This window comes from Protopterus annectens, chromosome 11.part0, assembly GCF_019279795.1.
Source record: "Protopterus annectens isolate FY-2018-M chromosome 11.part0, PAN1.0, whole genome shotgun sequence".
Lineage (NCBI taxonomy): Eukaryota > Metazoa > Chordata > Ceratodontiformes > Protopteridae > Protopterus > Protopterus annectens.
This window is the reverse complement of record NC_056745.1, coordinates 757982551-757997273: the sequence shown is the minus strand read 5'-3', so window position 1 is coordinate 757997273 and position 14723 is coordinate 757982551. Positions and strand designations below refer to the sequence as shown.

At 39.5% G+C, this 14723-nt stretch overlaps 1 protein-coding gene across 2 annotated transcripts in view; it reads left to right on the top strand.

Moving 5' to 3' along the window:
• FAR2 (fatty acyl-CoA reductase 2) overlaps window positions 1-14723 on the top strand; it is a 1505975-nt gene that overhangs the window by 1259499 nt on the left and 231753 nt on the right. The window lies entirely within an intron of this gene.

Genomic DNA, 14723 nt, shown 5'->3' with positions numbered 1-14723 from the left:
TCATCCCTGTTAGTGCATCCCTGTATACAGATAAAGTAGCAAGCACAAAGTACTGAACTGCTAAGGTGCTAATTCTGTAGCATGACTAATCACATATTTTAATCTAAGGTGGCGCAGTGGTGCAGCAGTCAGTGTAGCCACCTCACAGCAAGAGGTTCTCTGGTTTGATTTTCAGCCAGGGTGCCTTCTGTGTGGAGTATGCATGTCCTCCTTGCATTCACATGGGTTTCCTCCAGATGATCCAGTTTCCTCCCCCCATTCCAAGGACATGCTTCTGGAGCATTTCTCCCTGGGCCTCCACTGAAAATGGGCTCTGTCCCAGTTGGACTTTCCTGGTAAACAAATGTTAAATAAATAAATGTGCTGAGCTTAAACTGAAACCCTAAATTCAGGGCAGGGTTCTGTCCCTTGCTGAAAAATCATTTAGCATGTTACTTTGCTGTGCTTTATCTAAAATAGCAGTAGATGCTATACTTTAGACCCATGATTTATTCTCTACTCTACATTGCCTTGGTCAATAATTACGCACAAACCACTTCAGCAGGAAAACAGTAAACAAAGGAAAACAGATACACAGTAGCAGGAATACACTACAGTAAACAGGAATATATGTAGCTTTATTGTTGTAAAATGCTAGCTGACTTACTGGTTCACTAATTTACTGTATCATCAGTAAATGACTGGTATTAGTGAGGAGGGACACCTTGATGCTTGTGCTGAACCAACTACAAGCCCAGAAGAAGGGTACAAAAAATCAAACCCAGAAATAAAGGAATTAGAAGTGTAATCACCCAAATGAATTTAAACATCTGGAATTAAAATATTACTGCAGACAATAATTTGAAACTAATACGTAGCAAAGAAAAACTGATTTATCATGCTGGATGTGAGTATCAATGTTCGCATCATTCTAAAACTATTAAACAATTCATTTAAAATGACAAATGGACATTTTTTTAAAAATCCTAGTAATAACAATTCACTTTATAAAAGTAAACCCAATAGTTTTGGGTACTAACAGAATCACGCTGTCTGGAGTGTACATCTGAGATCAGGTAGCATTTTGTTTCTCAGACTTTTTTTGATCTAGTGTAATAGTGTACGTCTAGTAGAGACCTGAGAATAATTACAATATGGAAAAGCTCCAGAAATTCTACCTCATTAAGTTGGCATAGTGTACTCTGACAGATAATTACCAGTGCCAGGAGGCTCTGATGAAAGTGGCATGTGAAATTATTACAGGTTTAACTATAGCTTTATTGTTCAGAATTCCAGCCTCTACATGATATTTGTCCTTCAAACAGCTATGTTTCAGCCAATTATCATACATTTTATTGGATTTATTTTTCTATCAGTCTAGCAGTATAAAAGCGTCTGTGAAGTAAACTGCTTGGTACAAAGGCAGTTAGAAATGTCAACAGAAGTGCTGATTTTTCTCACCATTGCATTAATTCTTCCAGTTTTTCAGTAGCCATATTAAGTTCAAGCAGTTCTAGGTGTGGACTGATGACTGGTGAAACTGCCTTTGTGGCCTCCTAATTGATAAACTGACTTTGGCCAGAGTTAAGTCTTCAATGACTGACATGCAGTAGCAAAAATTGTAGAGCTGTTGCACTTTGGCCATTAGAGCCCACTCATCTGAAACAGAAAGGCCAGCTAAACATCCGTAAAGCTTTAAACGTAATCTGAGGTTTGCTGATCTCAGAGGTGGTAATAATAGTTAAGGTTCTCTTCCATGCATGGAGGCTTTTGTCAGGTTAAGTATTTAGTCTTTAAGTCTCCACTGAATAGGCTATAATCAGTTTCTCCTCGATACAAAATGCATCTTTTAATACAAATTGCTCCCCCACACATGGCTGTGATGAAAGGCATAATGCAGACTGACATTTTCATCTCTTCATTTTTTGAGTTGCTGCAAGCATTGAGTTTATATGCATATATATACATACATGCACACACACACACACACACACACACACACACACACACACATGCACACGCACACACACATATATATATATATATATATATATATATATATATACACACACACACGCACATTTAGGCAGTATAGGGCCTCGTCTGCCTCTTGGGGTTGCAGTGGGGTTTGCCTCCTGCAAAAAACAACTAAAATTGTTTTTTGCCTTTCTGCGTTTGAGGTTTTTTTCCCTTTCGGCTTGCTGGCTTTTAGGAAGTCGGTGTTTCATAGCAGAGCCAGTACAAACAGTACATGTAGTCCACACTGTTGATACAGCAGTCAGTGTTTGTCAGGAAGCTAAATGAATAAACATGAACTTCCATGCAATGAATCCTGTCTAGCTACAACTATAGTATGTTTAGGAATGGCAAATTCAATAAAATGTTGTTTAGAACTTATCTTGCTGCTTAAAGAAAGAAAAAAAAACAGAAATAATATACTTCATTTGTACACCTTGGCCACTTTATTAGGGATTATAATTGTCTATGTAAGTTTTTTGATGCAGAGATATTTACAGGTTTCTTAATTTCTGAAAAGTTATAAGTACCTCTTTTTGACTTGTAGATATACAAGTGATATATGATAGCAAATTATTGTACATAGGTATGCAGCGGTCATGTAGCAATTTTCATACCTTATGTTGAAAGTTATTTCAATGGGGTAGTAGATTTGTACAAAATATAGTTTTAGTTCTAGTTGTAATTCAAACTACTTGAAAAAAATATATAATTCTTTCCACTTGACTTCAATGAAATCAAAAGAAAAATCCAGCATTTGTATTTTTTTCAACAGTATTAAATCTGCTCCTTCTGAAATCTAAGACTGGTATTTGTTTAAAGATCCATTAATGACTGTGTCCCACTTTAATGGCATTCAGTGCTGTGATGAACTAATAAGAAACAACTTTTTTCATCCAGATATTTCTTAAGTACCATTGCAAGCAAGTTTTTATTTTTAAATTTGTAATAGTTCTACTGTCATATAGTTTTGGTCAGGTAGATATCTGTATATACACACAGAACCAAATATTGCAAGCAGTAAAATGTCTTAATTTCAACTTTTTTTCAGAACACAGGACATTTAAAAAGAAAATCTCCCATTTGTTCTCCTGTAGAGTGAGATATGATTGACACCATCAAGATTTTGCTGATAAGGCTTAACTCTTCAACAAATGACATGTGCACTCACAAATGCATAAGACCTGCAGTGACTTTATCTGTTAGCATGTATATTCATGCACACTTTATAGAAAGTGTGTTACATAGATACAGCTTGTCAGAGTCAAATGCACATTAGAGGCCCATATGCTGTAAGCTATCACCTCTCTCTTCAGCAGGTGCCAGCACTAATGTGAACTAGACCCCACCCAAGGGTAAGTGAGCTCACATTGGCTATTTACTCCAATCCTCCCTCATCAGGTCCTCTAATGCTAAGGTTGTCAACTGTCATTCAGGCCTGGTTCATGTGGATCACCATCAGGGCTTCAGCATGCATAGAGACATCTCTGCCAAGTGGTTTTTAATACCATTTGATATGAAAAGCATGCTTGTTGAAATGCTCATATTTTTAGATTTTTATTTTATTTATTTATTCATATGGGTTTTTTTGCCCCCATACCTGCCAACAATCAAGCATCCCCAGTTGGGCTGTAGCTCACTCAAGAGCCATCAGGGGGCAAGGCCATCATATATGTAGCCAAGAGTATTGGTTGTGTTCTTACTGGCATACAAGCACTGAATGAAGGCTTTATCCCTCCAGACCACCAGAGCTTTAAAGTGCTCATGTTTTACCTTAATTGTCCTTTATTTTTTCCATTCTACCATGCATCTTAGTATCATGTAACATGTTTGAAGAGTTGGCTGAGCAATCATTAATGATAGATATGTTGCCACAGCAAAAACTGCCAGCAGCTCTGAAACGTCCCTCAGATAAAATGTGAAATAGCATCAGACTGCACAATTTGTATAATAGCAACAAAATCTTGCCACAAAGGAGGCAGCTGTAGTTTTAGTCAGGCCACTGTTTCAGGGGATATTGAATATTGGTCTGTCGATACGCCATTCTCCATGTGGATATATTTCAGATTAACAGGTGCAAGTAGTATTTTTCCCTTTCCCAGTTCAGCACTAATCAGGCTCTTTTGTGGTCACTGTCCTGACCTCTAGATCACCCCTAATTTCTTAAATGCATCTGAATCAATATTCACTACTCGCTTTGCCCATTCCTGTAAACAATCAAGTCTCCCCAGTTGGACTAGATTCTCTTTAAAGCCATCTAGGAGGGACATCACTTCTGATTCCCTGTATATTAGTAAAGTGAGTGTGTCTGGCTACAGTCTTTCCTGCATCCTTGCATTTTTTGCAGAGTTATCTGAATGGATAATCTTTTTGTCATCCTGTCCACTCATTCTTAGTGTAACACTAAATGGATATTTCTGAAAGCTTATCTTTGATCATTGAATAATATAAAAATACCACAGTAGAACCTTCTAAACTGCTTCTTGTTCACTGTTTTCATATACTTATATACTTATATTATGTTATATTATATTATATTGCTATATAGTATAGCATTATTGTATGTGATGATAGCAGAATGCTGTGCAACTGTAACCACATCCAAATATTACTCAAGTGTTGTGATTTTGTTCTCACACTGGAATTAACAGTATAGGTCCCCTTAGTAACAAAACATGTTAATGAATTTTAATGACTATCACAACATCTGTGACTTCTTGTAATCAACATATACAAATAAAATAGATATGGTTTAAGGCAATCCTAGAGGGTTTCCCCCCATTGAATTTTTGTGCATTCCTTCTAATTGTCAATTCTTTATTTCTTTCCTTTCCAATGAATGGATTACTCTTTACTTTTGAAAGTGTTCAGACACAGAAATAATAAAAAAGCGCTTCACTAATGTTGCCTATTCTTCAAAATATCCTTTTAAAGTGTTTCTCAGTTTGTCGAAAAGCAATTCTGCTTCACAAAAATACCCCTTTCCATACTTCTAGTTGTTTAACCTGTTTAGAGAAGATATTCAGCAAAAATCCAAAATAAGTAATTAATAACCATTTTATTTATTTTTTATTTATTTAACATTTGTTTGCCAGGCTAGTCCGACTGGACAACAAGTGTCCATTTTCAGCTGAGTCCTGGGGAGAAAAACTCCATGAGTTTACAGAGAGAAGAAAAATTTACAAAAGAGACATTACAGAGTAGTAGCATACAAATTGCAGACTTTACAGCCGTTAGTATACAATACGAGGATATTCCCCCTTTTGGTTGAAAATACAGGTGTGCAAAATATACAATGAGAGTAGATAAGAACCTAGTAGAGCATTGCAAGATATTTCACAATTGAATAAGAGTATATAAATGCTTAAGTTTCCATATATACATTCAAGCAAATATACATGTAAGAGCAACACACACACAGATATATATACATACACACACATACATACATATATACAGACATACACACACACACACACACAGATGTACATACACTCATATATAGGTTATTGCTCACACATGGGTAGGTATATTTAGCTGGTGTTGTTTGTGTTGTCCAGGACAGATGGGGTGTAGAAATAGTGAGTGGATGAGGCTTCAGGAGGTCAATTACAGTTGCATAGATAGTTGGTGAAGGGGTATGTTTTAAGTAGACTTTTGAAGGAGGGTGTGGAGTTTTGTAGTCTGAGGTCAGGGGGAAGGTTGTTCCATATTTTTGCTATTTCATGGGCACATAGTGATTCCCCGGACTAGGTTTTACATGTGATGGTTTCTATTAAGGCTTTGTTGGAGGACCAAAGTGGTCTATTTTATTTGTAGAAGTTCAGCATGCCAGTCTGGTCAGGGGTTTTCTCTGGGTAGTACAGAATTAGATGAGCTAGGCTGAGTTGATGGTACCTTAATAGGTTTGGAAATTCAAGCCAGTGCAAGGCGTGTAGAGAAAGGCAGTGGTGGGATCGTGGTTTGGCACTGGTAGCGAATCTAGCAATTTTGTTGTAACAGATGGAAAGTTTATTAAAGTCAATTTTGTAAAGTTTAGTTAGAATTGGGGATGCATAAAGTAGAGTAGATAGGAGGTGGGTCCTGGCTATTGCAATTCGAGATTCAGTGGTTAGATAACTTTTGCAGTGATAGAAGGAACCTAGATTTTTGTGGACTTTAATGATGGTTGTTATGTGCTTTGTAAATTTGAGTTGCTGGTCAATGGTAACTCCTAGGAGTTTAGCCCCAGTGACAGGGGTGATCCTCAGTGACAGGGGTGATCCTCAGTGACAGGGGTGATTTGGGGTTTGCTGGCGGAGAGTATAGGGAAGGTAAGGTTGCTTGTTTTAGTAGAGTGGAATAGCATTAGTTGTGTTTTCTTGGGCTTTAGTATGAGTTGTGAGTTGTTAAGTCAGTTCTCTATTTCAGAGAAGGCTTCTTGGGCTTTTTGTTGGAGAAGTTGGATGTTGGGTGCAGAGCATATGAGAGTTGTGTCGTCAGCATATTGGACTATGTCAGCTTTAGAGGTAGCTGAGTGGAGTTGGTTTGTGAAGATATTAAAAAGAAGGGGTCCTTGGACTGATTCTTGCAGCACACCTAAGGAGGTTTGGAGTGGGGGGATAGAGAGTTATGCCATTTGACGGATTGTTGGCGGTTATCTAAATAGCTTTTAAACCACAGTAGGGTGGGGTTGTTAAGGTTGAGGTCAGAGAGACAAGACAGTAGTTTATTATATGAGACTGTGTCAAATGCCTTAGATGAATCTAGAAAGGTAGCTGAGACAAATTTAAATAGATTCCTGTGAGAGGTTATTGGTGAATTTGAGTAGGGCAGTGGTGGTGCTTTGGGACGGACAAAATCCGTGTTGGGTTGAGGAGCGAAGGTTGTTGGTGAGGAGATAGGAGAGGAACTGGTGATGAATACATCTTTCTAGGATCTTGGAGAGGGTTGAGAGAATTGAAATTGGTCGATATGTGGAAAGGTCTAGGGAGGAGACCACCTTTGTGGAGTGATATGATATATGAGGTTTTCCACAAGGATGGAACAGTGTGTTCAGTGATGGATCTATTTATTAGAAGAGAAATGGGATAGACTATAGCTGTGGATGCAATTTGGAGGTATTCGGCAGGAAGGTTATCAGCTGCAAGGGTGGCTGGTTTGAGTCTGGCTAGCAGTTTTTGGATAGTAGAGGTAGGAACAGACTTAAGTGTGAAAGGTATGGGATTGATTTGGGCCTGAGGTGGTTGTGGGGTGTTGGAAAAAGTGATGTTATTTAAGAGTTTGAGTACTGAGGAGGTGAAATAGTTATTAAAGCTGGAGGCTAATGTCCAGGTCTGTACCTGTTATATTGGGGGTGGGAGTGGTGGTTCTTCCTGGCTGTAGGATGTTATTTATTGTTGCCCAGAATTGTTGTGGTTTGGTACTGTATTTGTTTTATTGAGTGATATAGTAATTTTGTTTATCGAGCTTAACATGCTTTTTGCTTTGTTCCGGAGCTCGTGAAAGGTTTGCCTAGCTGCGGGTGATCTGGTGTGGCGCCAGGTTTTCCAGGCTTTATCCCTGGCTCTAAGTAGGGCTTTTGTGGTTTTCTGGATCCAAGGAGGGGTATCCTGATAGTTTTTAAGGGGGCTAGTTCATTGAGGATATTTAGGAATGTGGAGTTGAAGTAATCAACTGCTTTGTCTAATGAAAGGGTTTTGATGGGAGACCAGTTGCAAGGCTGTTATGAAGTGGTCTCTAGGAAAATTTTTGTTAGAGTGGGTTTGTAGAAGGGAGGGAGAGTTAATTATTTTAAGTTTGTGTCTGAGGACAAAAGTGGGGCTGTGGTCGCTGAGAGAGTTTGATAGGGTGCCACATTGATGGGCATTATTTGGTTGATTTGTGAGGATCCAATCAAGTATATATTCTCTTTTTTTGGCCTTATCAATGTGTGAGAGTATCTGTAAGTTGGGTGAAGTTGTATAGGTTAATGTGGTGGGTGGGGTGGGAGAATGTATGGAGTTTCTTGAGGGAGGGAGTATGAGGCCCAATGAAGTATGGATTCTAGGGTGGCTGGGTTGTCACCCGGGGATATATAGATACTCAGTAGGTTTAAGTGCTTATGTTGGTTATGGGAGAGTTTTGCAAATAGAGTCTCTGCATTGTTGAAGTTGAGGGAATCCTTTTGGAGGAGTTGGAGTTGTAGGTTGGTTCTGTGAAGTAAAGCTAAGCCTCCACCTCTTTTATGTAGCTGGTCTGCCCTGAGAATGTTATACCCAGGTGGGGTGATGGAATTATCTTTAATATGTGGTTTTAGCCATGTCTCTGTGATGAGAATAATATCAGGGTTATATAAGGAGATGGCAGTGTGAGGGTCTTCTATTTTATTCATGATACTGCGGATATTCATATTTAGTATCAGTAAGTTGATGGGTTTGTGCTTAGCTGGATAGTGATGGGGTGCATGGCTTATTAGCAGGGTTGCTGGCCGGGGTTCATAGGTGGGTACTAGGCTATCTGCCCGAAGGCATTTATAAGCCTAGCCAGAATGTGTTGGCTTTCGCCGTCCCCTTAGATTAGTTCCCTGCGCCTCTGTCCAGCAGAGCCATTGAAGTGATTCCCGAGGTTAACTTTCTGTTTTCCATCCAGTCGTCAAGGTTTCTTTTGAAGAGTGTTGGCAAGGAGCTCTGCCTAATGTAGATTGGGATCTTGTTAAAAAGCATGAGAAGTCTCTGGGACAGGAATCTATCCCTCCAGCACATCCTATTTATTGTTGTGGTGAGGTTTAGACCCCTAGAGCGTGTGGCTCGAAGGGATAAGGTTTTCTTTAGGTGGAGCATGTCCATCAATTCTGGGTTGGACATGGCCTTGTATGTCAGGCAGAAATCACCTCTGAGTAGGCGGTATGCATCTGAGTACAACTGGAGTTTTTTCAGTCGAGCTGCATAGGGCATCTGTTTGAGGCCATTGATCCTCTTGGTGAGGTACTTCTGTGGTCCTTCCAGCTGTTGCAGGTGTCTTGTGAGGTACATCCCAAATGGGGCATTGTACTCTAAGATGGGTCTGATGAGTGATGAGTAGAGGGGCACAATGACCACTTTTGATCTGGATGCGAGCCCTTTTGTGATTAGGTGGGCCACTTAGAAGGATTTTCTAACCACTTTGGCAATGTGATTATCAAAGGTGAGATTACTGTCTACTTGGGTCCCCAGATCCCTTATTACTACTTCTGTATTTAGGGGACTACCACCTATGTGGTAGTTTGTGGGTACTTTGTTTTTTCCATAGGGGATGACTATGCACTTTTTGGCATTTAGCTTGAGGCCATGATTTTGACACCAGGTATCAGTCTCAGTGAGACCCTTTTGAAGGATGTCTGTGTCAGCTGAAGAGTCAGTTATAGCCTCTAGTTTGCAGTCGTCTGCAAACCTGGTCAGCCATAGTCCTCCTGTGCTTGCTTGTACCTCTGAGAACTATATGCCAAACAGGAGGGGTCCTAGGACTGAGCCCTGGGGAACACCACTTGTAACCGGTTTAGAGACGGACCTAGCTCCCGCAACTCTCACCATGTGGGTTCTGTCCATGAGCCAGTTGGCAACCCATCTTGTGATGGTAGTGGTTTATGTTCAGGCTGGTGAGCTTGTCTATAATACCAGAATGGGGAATGGTGTTGATGGCCTGAGGTCTAGGTAGGCTGTGTGTGCCACCTTTCCCTCGTCTATAACCTTGGGAACTGTTTCAAAGACATCCACCAGGTTTTGGAGGCATGATCTGCCCTTAAAGCCAAACTGGGTAGGGTCCTGTGTTTGGAGGTTCCCAATGTCTCTGTTAATGAGTTCCATGATGATGTGCTCCATAGCCTTGCAGACCAAGCTAGTCAGGCTTATAGGGTGATAGTTACCGGGGTCTGTTGTGACTCCACCTTTGTGGAGTGGAATAACCATTGCTGTGTGCCACTCTATGGGTATGTAGCCTGTAGAGAGGCTGAGTTTGAACAGTGTGTTTAGGTGAGGGGTTAGTTAGTCTTTGAGCTCATGTAGGACGCATCCTGGGACACCGTCCACTCCCATTGATGCTGAGTTTTTGGCTTTGGAGAAGGCTGTTTTAACCTGAGTGTCTGTGATTTCAGGGACTCTACATTCTTCTGGCATGGTTATGGACCTTTTTGGGGGTGAGAGGGGGGTGAAGTTTGCGCTGAACCTGTCTGCCAGGATGTTGGCAATATCGGTCAGTTCAGTGTATTTTGTGCCATTCTATACTAATTCCGAGCAGATCTGAGCATTGCCACTTAGATTCTTGACATAGCTAAAGAATGCCTTGTGGTTATCTTTGGAGTCCTTGGCAATTTTTCTTTCAAAGCTTGCCTTAGATGATTTTATCAGGGATCGTAGTTTCTTGCTGATGCTGATCAGGGATGTCTTTCCTTCTTGGGATTTTACTCTTTTCTGTACTAGTTTCCTTCTTATATTGTATAGCTTGTTTATGGCAGGAGTCCACCAGACTGGTTTCCTTTTCTTGGAGGAAGGATTCTTGGTTTTGCTTGAGATGGCACGATCCATGCATTCTTGTAGCTGCCCGTAAAATGCATTAGTAAAGGATTTTGCAGCTTGGACAGTGTTATCCTTCAGCATGGGGGCTTTGAAACTTTCCACCTCGGTCTTCAATAATGTGAAGTTTGCTTTTGAAAAGTTTTCCATGGTGGCTTTCTTGTCCGGGGGTGGGGGCGGAATATGTATATCCAAAGTGATTTGTTTATGGTCAGAGCTAACCAGCAAGGGGTTGGCCTCTGGTGTGGAACACCGGTTGCCCATGTTGGTGATGACTAGGTCCAGTATGTTGTCACCTCTGGTGGGAGTGTTGACCAGTTGAACCAGGGCATTTGAGTTTATAAATTCTAGGAAAAGTTGACAAAGGGAGTTAGTACTTGAGTAGTTCTCCCAGTTAATGTTTGGGTAATTGAAATCACCCAATATTAGGGTGTTTGGTAGGACCTTTATGTTTTCCAGTGTTTCCAGAAATGTGGAATGAGGGTCCTGGGACATGGTGGGTGATCTGTAGAAAGCTACAATTTGAATTGCACGTGGATGATCTCTGAAGCATCGTGCTGTGCCACTAACCTGGAGGTGTGGGTATCCTTGATGAATATGTATACGCCCCCACCTTTTGTATTTCGTTTTGGGTTCTGTGGCCAAAATGTATGGTATGAGTTGTAGCCTGGTAGTGCTGGGGTGCTCTCTGGAGCCTTAAACCGGGTTTCTGTTACTGCACATATATCGATTTTCTCCATACTGAGGAGTGCCTCGAGTGCGTGCATTTTGAGGTTTAGACTTCTGGCATTGAGTAGCATTACCCTCAGTTTTTTGTTACTTTTGCTATTTAAGGTGGTGGGTTTGTCTTTTGAGCCTTGCCTAAAAAAGGCACAATGGGGTTGGCAAGAGCCTTGGAAAGTATTCAAAAGCCTAAGGGTGATAGGTGGAAGCCATCTCTAGTGAAGCAGCATGGCTTGTCGAGCATGTCATCCCAGGCGGACAGACACTGGATCCCCTTTGAATGACACCAGAAACTTAGCCAATTGTTGAAATCGAGAATTTTTTTCTTTATACCGTGGTGCCATTCTTGGTCAAGTTGGGGTGAATGTCTCCTCCTAGTAGTAGCTAGGTAGTTACACAGGTGATAGTTTTTAGGTATTGGCCGATTTTGTAACTATGAAGTTATTCAGCTTAACTTTTCAGTGGGTCTACATCAAGTACTTGTGTACCATTAGCTTGCGACACACTTCCTTGCATCCAGTCATTCATGTTGACAAATGCTCGAAGGCCCACTACGCAGATTCATGTGCACTACTAATACTACTGCTGCTGCCATGAACTCACATTCATGTAGCTGCTTGACCAAGAAGGTAGGCGAGGAAACCGCTACTTCCCTTCGCTGCGAGTTTCTGGACCTCAAGCAGCTGGGGCTTGAGCGAATGCAAGAGTCTCCTTTTCTGTTTTGCTGTGGGCTTCACAGCAGAATTTTACTGTTTCACATTTCACCTTTTAAGAACTACTGTAGTATATTATTCCAACACTGAAGACTGAAAACCTGTTTCGAGAATGATTGGTTTACCCAAAGAAAATCTAGATCTAACTATTTTACTGAATTACATTAAAAACAAGTTGATCTTATTCGTCTATGGTGTTCTTTAATGATAAATTGAAGTGGATAATAGAAGTCACCAAATTTAATTTAGACAAAATAGAATCTTTGAAATTTTAGCATTTTATGGTACACAATTCTGATTTAAGGGCAGTTTAATGCAGCAGAATTAAGTAAAAGTAAAGCAGCTGAAAACAATCTGTTATAGTATTTCATGCACAGTTCACTCTAACAAAGAATTTTTGTACTTGTAAAGTCAGGTCACAGAGGACTAAATGCTTTCTGTTTGATGAAACTTACTAAATTAAACTGAGATGTCTTTTTTTCAAGGTGCACATAACCTTGAGTGATGGAAGCTAATAATTTGACATGTGATGAAAAGTGTGTACAAAGTGCCTGAATTATCAGCAGAGCATATGAAGTGATGAAGTTAACTGAGTATGTTATGGGTGTTTGCTATGACATTCACTCGAAAGTAAGGAATTAAACTCCACAGAGCTACAAACTGTGTAATTTACAAAAAATAAAAGCATATGCATTAGATGGAGAAATACATCTAGTCTCCTTGCTATACATTAGAGCTATGTAACAACAACAGTTGAAGTATGTTGTTTTAAATGACCCAGCCGGGAATCTTTGTATTATAAGGGGGTTCCTTCCTTTAGCTCTGTGCTAGACATTTATATCATGTGGCCATTAACCAATAATCTTACTTGAAACAGTTATTTATTTTATTTTCATCTAGTTACGTTAGTGTTTTTAAAGTAGAAAAACTGAAAAAAAAAAAAACAGACTGAATCACTGCAATTTTGTATGTGTAGTGTCCTGCTGTTTAAAAAGATAAATACAATACCAGTTATCAAAGGAAAAAATAAAATGCATAATATGTGAAATCAAACTTTTATTTTTATTATAACACGCAGATGCAAAATAATAAACAAAAGGATAATCACCTTTGTTCTACTAGGGCTTTTTCAGATTCATATCATTTTTTTATATTAAAGTGCTAACATCCAAAATTGTGTTACAAAATTCCAAGTTCTAGGTGGCCATAGGGCTAACATGCAGTCCATCTTGTCTGACAATTGGGTTTGTTTTATTTATTTGACATTTGTTAACTGGGTTAGTCCATCTGAGCCAATGGCCCGTTTTCAGTGGAGACCCGAGGAGAAAAGCTCCAGCAATACAAACATAAGAAGATAACATAGTAGGCAATATACGAAATCCAAGAAAAACAGTGCAGCAATACAATATAAGCAAAAATTACATTTGCAGTAATCAGGTGAAATGAATAATTGTAGTAAAAATAAAACAAAATTAAATAAATACAACTAGCACATTTAGGTATTTACAATAATGACAATAATGACATATCATATGACAATAGTTGTTCACAAAATCCTCTACCAACCAGACAGTACACCCATACTGAAAACTATTACCCCCTACAGTAACCTAAAATTCCTTTGTTTTTCCAATAAATTGCTAGTGCAAACTGTTAAAACCAACAATTCATCTGGTGAATCACTATTCTCCAACTCACCTGGTAAAAACTGGAACCTACTTCCTGCTGAACTCTCCACTGACCCCTCCTTATCCCAATTCAAAAAATCCCTTAGGAAATGCATAAAAATGCAGTGGCTTTGTCCCTGTACAAACCCTGACTAACCCCCACTGAAACATAATTCATAAATGAGACCTCATTACAGGAATAAAACTCTGACTCTCTGTTTAAAATTCTGTATATTACCCACCTACTGGAAATATTTAAAGTTAACACTACATCATGTATTATAACCGGGTCTATATTGCAACATCGAACACTTAAAACAGCGAACGATGTTACATCGACACATTTTCAGCAAAAGCTGAAAATGTTGAATCCAAAGAACAGCGATTTCTATTCTAGGGAAAGAAATCGCTGTTCCAACCCCCACAAAAAAAAAAAAAAAACATTACACACTTCCAAACACATACCCAGTCCTAATTATACCCCCCCAAAAACCAGTAAACAACTAAATACACATATGCACATAACCCAAACATACATTTAACGAAAAAAAAAAACAGTAAACATTTTAAACCATATGCACTTACCTTAACCCGTACCCTAACCCTAAAGTCAGTAACTCTCTCACATTTACATAAACAGCTCCAAACACATACACACTTACCTTAACCCTAATTCTACCCCCCAAAACAAAAGTAAACAACCGAAAACACATGCACACGTAACTCAACCATACATTTAACACAAAATATAAAACAGTAAACACTTTCATACATATGCACTTACCTTAACCCACACCCTAACCCTAAGGTCAGTAACTGTTGCACAATCACGTTCGGGAGCTATACCAGACAAGGGACCACACTACACCAGAACAAGGCAAAACAACAAAGCGGTCAAGCAACTTCTTTCCCAGGGAAAGAATGCGCTGAACAGCCACTTCGCTGTTTTGCCTGTTCACTCTACATGTGTCGACGAAAATGCATTCGACATAATGCGTTTTCATTGTACTCATAGGAACCCTTATAACCACCTTTAATATGTGTTTTCCTTTTTCAGATGAAATCTTTCACTATTTCTTTCTCAGCTACTTGCTTCCAACCTTTGCTATGTGTATGTG